This window comes from Pinus tabuliformis, chromosome 6, assembly GCF_031772625.1.
Source record: "Pinus tabuliformis cultivar Carrire ecotype Pingquan chromosome 6, CPIR1, whole genome shotgun sequence".
Classification (NCBI taxonomy): domain Eukaryota; kingdom Viridiplantae; phylum Streptophyta; class Pinopsida; order Pinales; family Pinaceae; genus Pinus; species Pinus tabuliformis.
In genome coordinates this window covers 466,076,444-466,086,851 of record NC_142292.1, presented here as the reverse complement: position 1 = coordinate 466,086,851, position 10,408 = coordinate 466,076,444, and positions in this window count along the sequence as shown.

Sequence of the window (10,408 nt, the reverse complement as noted above, 5' to 3'; positions counted from 1 at the left end):
AGTAGAGGAAAACCCTTGATGGACCCTGGGAGGAACTTGCACAACACCAAGGCCAGGTTGTAAGAGTTTCTTTGTTTCGTTATTAATACAAACTGGTTTATTTTTCTCAATAGCTTGTGTTAATGAGTTATTTCATGTGTTCCTTGGTCTGCATGTTGAATATATGTTTTATTATATGAAATGCAAGTGCTTGGTAATTGTTTGATTGTTTGTGGCTGCAGGAATTGACTTGAAGGAGGAGCTCATCCGGATCGTCAAGAACGAACTTCAACAACAGCGTTTTGGAATAAGGTAAGCCTAAACACTTGTAGTTTTCATGTTGTAAAAGGTGTATTTAGAGAAAGATCACTCCATTTTGTCTTGTTTGTCATTAGAACGTCTTAGACTTCTAGGAAGGTCAGTCGTGTCTGCACCCTTGACAAATTCCGTGTGACAGTCCATCAGACAGAAGAGAAGCTGCTTTCAAGGCATCAGGCAAAGAAGATTATTATGAAGCAAGCCACGTCCCAGAAGAAGAGGAAGAAGAATCAAATTTTGTCAGAAATCTTCAAAGGGGTTCTGGAAGGTTCAGAGGTAAGTTACCTTTTAAATGCTTTGCTTGTGGAAGAGTAGGTCATTATGCTGCAAAATGTCCTTATAAGGATAAAGGAAAGGAACCTGCTAGATGGAACAAGAAACAGAGTGCAAATAAGAAAAGCTACTACACTCATGGAGATAGTGATGGTCTATCGAATAGTGATGAAGATGAACGAGGTAATGAATATAAGTTGTTAATGGCATTTGAAGATGATGACTATATGGATGCTATAGATGTGGATAACCTTTATGATGAAATTACTAGACTCAAGAGATGTATAGAAGAAAAGAATATGATCATTGATACTCTACAATTTCAAATTGATGAAAAGGAAGAACATCTTGAAAAACTAGAAGGTGAAATTGTTGGTCTTAGAAAAGAGATTGAGAAAACAAAAGCTATTAATCTTAAATTTGTTAAAGGATCTGAAACCTTGGATGAGATTATCAATGTGCAGCGATCTCCTCTGATCAAGACAGGTCTCGGATATAATGGAGAAACATCTCAAGCCTCTACCTCTAAAAGTTATCTTGATGCAGCAAGGAAAAGCGAGCAAAGGCCAAATAAAAGTAATCAGGTGAATCAGGGACAGTTTACCTCAAGAACAAATAAAGACCATCAAGAAATTTGGGGACAAACTGCCTTAAGGACAAACAGAAGCTACAATCAGCCACAGGTAAAATCTTCCAAATTGCTCCAAGAATAAATAGAAGCTACAATCGGTTGGATGATAGATCTGATTATCGCAGAAGTTTCTTTAATGGCCAATGCTTTTCTTGCCATAACTTCGGCCACAAAGCAGCTCAATGTGTTGCATACAAGACAATCATGACTAGAGAAGCTCAAAAGCAAGGGAGAATGACTGAAACGATGAAAAGGACTTATAACAACTTTTCGGTTCTTGAAAATGAAGTTGAATGCTCTATTTGTAATAACTTTGGTCATGAAGACTCTGAATGCAGGAGCAGGTTCCGGAAGACAATTCAGAAGGAGCAAAACTCAAATGTCAGAACATGGAGAATAAAGGAACCACAACCAGAAAGATGTGGGATAGCCTTTTATGCAGAAGGTCAAGAAAGTCTATGGTACATTGACAGCAGATGTTCGAAGCATATGACAGGGGACAAAGAAAAGCTTGAGTCATATACCGCATTAGAAAAGGGGAAGAAAGTTTCTTTTGGAAACGATATCTCTGCAACCATAAAAGGAAAAGGTGTGGCTCCATTGAAAGAGAAGGTCAAAGCTGGAAATGTTTTGTATGTTGATGGATTGAAGCATAATCTTCTGAGTGTCAGTCAGATGTGCGATCAAGGAACAGAGGTAATATTTAGATCAAATGGATGTTGTGTTCGTGATCTTGATAAAGGTAAAACAGTGATCAAAGGCCACAATTTTTATTTTCTATAATAAAAATAAATTGAACAACTTATATTCATTACCTCATTCATCTTCATCACTATTCGATAGACCATCACTATCTCCATGAGTGTAGTAGCTTTTCTTATTTGCACTCTGTTTCTTGTTCCATCTAGCAGGTTCCTTTCCTTTTGAAAAGCCTTGTTGGTGAAGATATTTGTCCAATCGATAGTACCAAGCCCTTGGAGCTTGTTTGAGACCATAGAGAGCCTTTTTTAATTTGCATACAAGGTTTGGATCATTCCCAAGAATGAAACCATCTGGCTGCTCAATATATACTTCTTCTTCTAAGTCTCCTCCATTCAGAAAGGTTGATTTCACGTCCATTTGAAATACTTTGAAGTTTTGAAAGCTTGAGAGAGAAAGGAACATTCGGATGGCCTCAAGTCTTGCTACAGGAGCAAAGGCCTCTTCAAAATCTATCCCTTCTTGCTGCGCATACCCTTTACAAACAAGTCTGGCCTTGTTTCTAATTACTTCTCCATTTTCATTCAATTTATTCTTGAAGCTTTGGCCACTACTTTTTATTTTCTATAATAACAATTGTGTGCATCTTGTTAATTTATGCCACAATTAATGAATGGCCAAACAACTTAATCTTGGCTAGTTCATATTTGAATTTCCTGTTTTAGAGATAGAGAATAAAATCTGACCAAACTGTTTAATCTTGGAAGATAAGTAGATAGGTAGAGTAAATAAAAAGGAGCTTAGCCATTAAATCTGAGCCCTTGGATGTAATAAGTGCAGACTTAAGTAGGCTTACCATGAAAAGAAAAGGAAAGTTGATAAGGGTTTGCCAGTCTAAGTGCACCCAAGTAAAGAAAGGAAAAAATGCTAGGCTAAAGTAGGCAAGGTAGGTAGATGGTGTTGCAGAATGATACTTGTGATAGATCATGTCTCTAAATGTGTTAATATTTATCTCTATCACAAGTGCAATGGCAGACATTATACTTGATGCAAATCATGCGAGGCAAAGTTACATAACTAACTCCCCTTCATACTTTTCCCTAATCATTCACTAAATTCCCCAAAGTATTAAGATATGTTCTTAATATCACTCATAAAACACTTCATCTCATTTCATAAACATTGCCTAAGTAAAACCCTATCTTACTTAGGAAAGTGACAAATATTCCTCATGAAAACCCTTTATCATCGTGAGCCTAAGTTCAACTACAAAAGTCAATTGTTTTTATACTTAGCGCTTTCATTTTATCTCATATTAACGGCTAACACCATTATTATATAAATCCCAAAAATTTCAAACCCTTCCCATAATATATAAATATATCAAAAATCCCCAAACAATACATATCCCGCCCGGATTAATTATAACCATAAATGCATTTAAATGCTATTTAAACCAAGGTTAATGAATTTGTTTGTAAATTCATTAAAAGCCTTCCCCGTCGCGCACAAAGGAATTAACTATCCCTTTGGGTTAATTGTTATGAAACCAGCTCACAAAAAGATAGAAAAGAGAGATCAACGCCTTAGAATTCAGGCTCTTCGAGGGGGCAACCTCCTTTACATTACACAAATGAGCAATTCTTGGATGCTACAAATGAAAAGATCTCCTTTCTATATATAGGAGTCTAAGGGGTCATAACATAATCAAAATCGACATAACAATAATAATGTAGGGGCACAATAATAACAATAGTGGGTTTCTATGGGGCACAATAGTAACAATATGGGCACTACATGGGTACATCAATATAATAAGTGGGTTGTACTAATAACAATAAGGGGTTACACTAGTAGTATACGGGCCTAACATGCCCCTCTTTTTCAAAAAGCATTGTCCTCAACGCTTGAGTAGTTCTTGATGCTTCTGTATAAAATTCTTGTCGTCCCATGTGGAATCTTCAGCGGGTAAGTTCTTCCACTTGATGAGATACTTTGAAATTGATCGATTTCATAGCTGTTGGGTTCTTTTTTTCTGTGACTGCTCCAGGTTCCAATATGATTTTTCCTTCCTCTTCAATTTCTGGCAATATTGTTTCAATTGGGATCTTTTGCAACTTTTGAATAAGTGGCCATACTTCTTCATCCTTCTTCCATTCATCCCTTGCTTCGTTTATCCAATCTGGTTGGATAATAGAAATAGCACAAAACAGTGCTTCCACATCCTCATCCTTGAAGAGTCTTCCCATTCGGTAAGGTTGCCATTTTTTAAGTGCATGTAGTATTGCCAAAATTTCCTTCTCATAAATAGCTTGCTTGAGATGTAGCAGTAAAAATACCCAATCACCTACATCAAAACATTTTTCACTATGATGTTGATCTACCTGTTGTTTCGTTTGATTTTGCATTGAAGTGGCATTATCCTTTAAAAGTTGGAGAAATTGTTGTTGATGCTCGATGTGATATTTCTCTACTTGAACCTTTTTCTTCTTGCTATATCCTTCGATCTCTAGAGTTTGAGGAGTGGTAATTTCTTCCAATCCTTTACAAGATATGGCCGGATTCACTTCTTGATGCTCGGTGTGATCTTTCACTTCTTAAACATTTTTCTTCTTGATATGTCCTTTTATCTTGATAGTTTGAGGAGTGGTAATTTCGACCAATGAATTACAAGATATGGTTGGATTCATTTCTTCTTTCTCGATGTGATCTTTCACTTCTTGCACCTTTTTCTTCTTGATATGTCCTTCTCTCTTAAGAGTTTGAGGAGTGGTAATTCTTGCCAATGCTTTACAAGATATGGTCTAATTCATTTCTTCCTTCTCTGGGGTGGGGTCCTGGCGTATATCCTCTTCTTTTGATGTTTCTTGATCCTTTTCTTCCTCCTCTTCATTTTCTATGTAAAATAATTTCTTCTCAGCACACTTATGACCTTTGGTGCATTTGCTATCACAATTGTAACAAAGCCCTTTTTCTCTTTTTTCTTCCAATTGTTGTGGTGTAACCCTTGTAGGTTGTGGAAGGCTGCGAGAAACAACACTTCCATCTTTATAGTTGTGAGGGGTATGCTTCCTGGTTTCCATAATTTTTCTTTCCAGTATGTCACAAAGCCCTTTTACTCTTTCCAATTATTGTGGTGTTTCTCTAAAGAAGGTGTTGCTCTTTGTATCCTCATAATGTGTTATCGTTTCCTCCGTGAAAATTGACCACGTAACAAGTTGTTTACAAGAAAAAAGCCCTTCATACCATAAAAATTGATCTGGTTCTAAATATGAAAATGCAATACATGCCTTTTGTAACAATGGTACACCATGTAGATCAAAATATTGCTCCATTTGAAGTATCCAATTTATCGGATCCTTGCCATCAAACTTCCTCATCTTTCTTTTTCTTGATTTTAGGAGCTCTATCTTGAAACGACTGTAACTCTGTACTTTCAGATCTTTAGGTTCTGAAATTGTGACCTGTAGTAGCCCTCTGCATCCTCTTTCAAATTACACCAGTCCGATCCAAGTTGGATTCTCCAAGGAAGAGTTATGCACAATCTCCCAAGATGACTTGATTATAGACTAGTTCAGTAGAGCGAACTCGTATGACGTGCCACGAGTCACTGTTTTGACCTTTGGATTTGAAAAATGTATACAATAAACTACAGTCCGTCCTCTTTTTGTAACTTCTTACGAAATTTCAATCTGATCAACAGAGAGAAAGTTATGACGATTTTCCCCAGGTCACTTGTTTGGAATGTAATTCAGGAGTCTGCAAAAAGACCAACTTCCTCAGATCATATCTTTGCAAATATAGCGCGAAAAGCTCTGAAATTCGGACCTGAGGTTCATCGCGATTTCTTCTCAAATGGGTTTTTTTTGCAACTTCTGAAACATCGCAGAAAAAATTTATAGTGAAAATTCCACGATGACTTGTTTGGAGTAGCGAAACCCTAGAATCTAAAGCTCTGATACTAAATGTTATGAAACCAGCTCACAAAAAGATAGAAAAGAGAGATCAACGCCTTAGAATTCAGCCTCTTCAATGGGGCAACCTCCTTTACATTACACAAATGAACAATTCTTGGATGCTACAAATGAAAAGACCTCCTTTCTATATATAGGAGTCTAAGGGGTCATAACATAATCAAAGTCGACATAACAATGATAATGTAGGGGCACAATAATAACAATAGTGGGTTTCTATGGGGCACAATAGTAAAAATATGGGAACTACATGGGTACATTAATATAATAAGTGGGTTGTACTAATAACAATAAGGGGTTACACTAGTATTATAGGGGCCTAACATTAATTAACAAATAGCCCCGATGCAATTAAAAACATAATTTAATATGCTGGGTCCGCTGCGTTAAACCCCCGTCATCTCTGACGCCCATCCGCCATCCGATCATCTCCCGATCATCCGACGGTCCATATCAATATCGCGACCCCCTTCATCGTCGCGCTTTAACCCGTGATTAGCTGGCGGTTTTCCACTTGTACCGCTACCACGCGTCACCCATCTAGGGTGCCTGCTCCCTCCCGGCCTGAAACCGCTTAGCCCCAAAAGCGGTGCGGGGTAAACTGCTTACTGCCCTCCACCTCCCGACAAACTTCTCACGTCACCCACCATGTCATCCGCTGATGTCATCCACCATGTCACCCACCATGTCATCTGCCACGTCACTCCACCCCGCTAATGTCACTCTGGTACTGCTTACATCATCCGCCCAATCAAATCAAAAAATCCTACCAAAACTTCATTTTGTCAAATAAAACAAAAAAAATTGCCATTTTCACTGTCGTTTCGCTGCAAACAACACTCCAGGCATAAAATCGACCAAGTTCACAGTTCTAGTTTCTCGATGCCACCTGACCAGAAAAGCTACAGCAATGAACTCTGAGCTGGCCATTAAACCTGCAGTATACAGTTTTCCTCTGTAAACACAGTCTCTTTCAAGCTGTCTCAAACAATCAGTTATTGGTGCATCAATTGCCAGGACTTCTCAGCAATATCCATGGGAAATTAGCATACCAACCATAGAAAGGTCTAAAGGAAAGGAATTGGAAGGCACAGAACAACCTACAATAGGTATTTATCCAAAGTTGCGTGGTTACCCTTGGTAAAAGGTAAATATTCAGTTATTTACTAGACAGAGTTATTTATCAGACAAGGTTATTTACCAGAGGAGGATGAACAAGGGTCAAAACAAATCAAAGTGTATCAGATCATAGTCAAAGTGTATCAGATCACAGTCAAAGAGTATCAGAGCAGTTAAAGAGTATCAGTTAAGATAGGCAGCCAGCGCAGAGTTACTAAAGAAAGCAACTGCAAGACGAATCCTAGGGCCTGCCTCCATCACATTAAAAAAAACAGGACCAGCACAACATCAGTTCATCTTTTCCCTATTTTCAAGGCTAGATGTTTCTATTTTTCGTAAACTATTTTTAGTCATCCTAGATATTATCTCACTCTGTTATGAGATATTTGTTGTATAATTTTCCGCATAAATACCCCCTCAAATGGAGTATTGTGGGTGGATTCCTAGACTTTGCTCTAATATTGATTTTTTGGAATAAATAGCTGTTGAAATTAGTTGTTGTATGGCCTATTGGATGAAGAATTGAAGCAGAGGACTTGTCATAGACTTCTTGAATCAACCACTGGATCAATAAGTCCTCTATATCTTGTGTTTTAAAGTTTTCTTAGTTTATTATATCATCTGTGTTTCACAATCTGAATGATAAAGAAAAGATTTAATTTCAGAATATGCTTGATTGCACTCTGTTTTCAGTCATTATTGTTCTCTGTGTTTTCTTCAGTGTTAGGGTAAGAAGTGAAATCTTAATTGCTCTTGTTTCCTAATTCTTTCATTTTGATTATTTGTTAAAGAATACTTAACTGCTCCTTATCAGTAATCATCCAATTTCCCTCTTTAAATAGGTTGAAGGATTCTCAACTGCCCTTCACCCCATTTGAGCCCATTCCATCTATTTCCAGTCTTTATTTGTTCCCTGTTTGACCACCTTGCTCTGTGAAACCATCCTCTGTTAAGAAACCAAATCCAAGAAGCCATCTTCTTTGACTCCATTAGCCCAATGGACTGAACTACTTCGTCTTACCTCTCTATTCTATTGAATCTCACCACCCAAACTCAAACAAAATTCCTAAACTTCATAATTAGCCTAATAACTTTAAAAACAAAGCTAAATCATAAAGAGAGAGCCCTCTCTAGATACAGATTGGCTAAATTCTATATCTAAAAGATTGGTTAGTGGTTACCTCGATCTCCTTTCCCTTTCTTACAACTTTCGGGAAAACCTGAGTGATAACATCAATGGCGACTCCACTGGGGATCTGAATAATTTGTTTGTTACTAATGTTTCCTGTATAAGCTACAGATAGAGCCTGAAGTTAGCCAGGTAGCCTTTGAAATGCTTTTGCTTTGCAATTGCAGAAGTAAATGAATGCTACTTCAGTCTATCTCCAGTCTAGCTTATAGATTGGATAGTTGGTTTCAAATACTTGATCAGTTCCTCTTTTCAAATAAGTCTTTAGGAAAGTTTAAAATTCCCACCTCTAAAACCTACTAGAAGAGACTGTTAAAGTTGTGTTACCAAATCTATTTCAATAAAAAACCAAAAATACACATAGAAACCTGGCTTCAGAAAGGATTCATTACACCAGATCAAATCCTGATCCAAATCCCCCACCTGTGTTTGAAAATCATAATCTGATTCCTAGGATTCTTAAAAGACAAGAGAACCAAGAAAATTTTGCTAGTTCTCGACCTCCATACAGATCAACATCCTGTCCTGTGAAGTGGATCTACCCTGAGGACGAACCTTTTGATGAGTATTTTGAAAACTCTTTATTTGAGACCTTTTCAGAATCTGGGTTAACCCACACAGTTCAAAATCCAATATTCATTGAAAATTTGCAGATTGAAGTTGTTACCTCACACCTTGACAAATATTTGTAGAACTCCATTCAATCTGAGCTTACCTGTGAAAGAACACCAAACCTTTCTGTGATTACTACAACTTCTCCAAGTTCACCATCAGCACCTCAAACTACCCTTTCCACTTCTCCATCCACAACACACATTCCCATTGTTATCCCTTCCCCTCCAGCTGTCACATCTATTTCTGCAACCATGGAAAACCGATATACTCCCCTACACTTACCTGCCAATCCAGGGGCTATGCCCCTAGACTATCAAAGTAAAATCACTTCTTTTGAAGGTACTGGCACTTACACAGCTCAACAACATACCAAGAAAATGACCGACTATTTTGAAATATATGAGGTTGATGCTAATGATGTTAGAATAAAAGTATTTGTTCAAAGCTTAACTAGAGATGTTAGAACATGGTTTAGAGCTGTCCCTGCAAGCAGTATCAATGGCCCACAAGCTCTTTATTAGACCTTCTTGAACATATGGGAAAAGAAGAAAGATCCTCTCCATATTTTATCAGAATATGAAAACCTAAGAAGAGGCACACAAGAAACTGTCCAAGACTACTGTACCAGATTCAATAATGTCTACAATACTATTCCTCAAAATCTCATACCTCCTCCAGATTTGGCCTTGATCAAATTCCTTGATGCATTTGATTCTGATATGGCATACCAGCTTAGGGAAAGAGCTCCTCGAAACTTAGAAGAGATGCAAAGTATAGCTGTCAGTGTTGAGACCAACCTGATATCTAAACGATCTAGAGCTGGAGCTGAAAGGAGGACACCTTTCAAAGAAGAACCTTCTGCCTTTGAACAAAAATTAGATGCTATTATTAAAGGAATGGATAGACTTGGAGATAGAGTAGAAACAATCGAGAGAAAATCCCCTTGGGATAGTTAACCAGACAATACTAGGAGAAATCCAAATTTCAGGAAGAACCAAAACCCTAACACTGGAAAGACAGGGCCTGACCAAAATATTAGGCCCCCATTTCAAGAAAATTATGCTGAAGCCTCAACTTCTGATGAACCAACAGAAGACACTCAAATTAATTTGATGGGACTCAATAATGAACAACAAGTTTTCTTGACCCAAGAGGATCAAGAAGCTCAAATTCTTAAACAATTCCAAACTCAGTCAGGTGAATCATTTGACTTTAGGGAGGGATATGATACAACCATTTATGAAGTCCACAAACAATACAATCTGAGGAGCAGAAGAATAGATGTCCCTGAAACCAGTAAACAGAAAGATACCAAGCAGCCTAACAAAGGTAAGATCAGTGCTCCCCTTGTACATATTCTTTCTAGAATAGGTCCTAACCCTAATAACCCAATTGTTGAAGATGTATCAGATAATCAACCACCTAACAGACAACCTTCCACTTCTATTCCTTCTAAAGGAAATGTAGAAGAGCCTCTAGAACTTGATTTGGAAACAACTTCAACCCATAATCCCACTCCTGACAAGGAGACAAATGAAGAAAATCCAGCTGTCCGAAATACAAGAACTCAGACCGAAAAACCTCTTAATCTTGAGACAGAAGTAGGCAAAC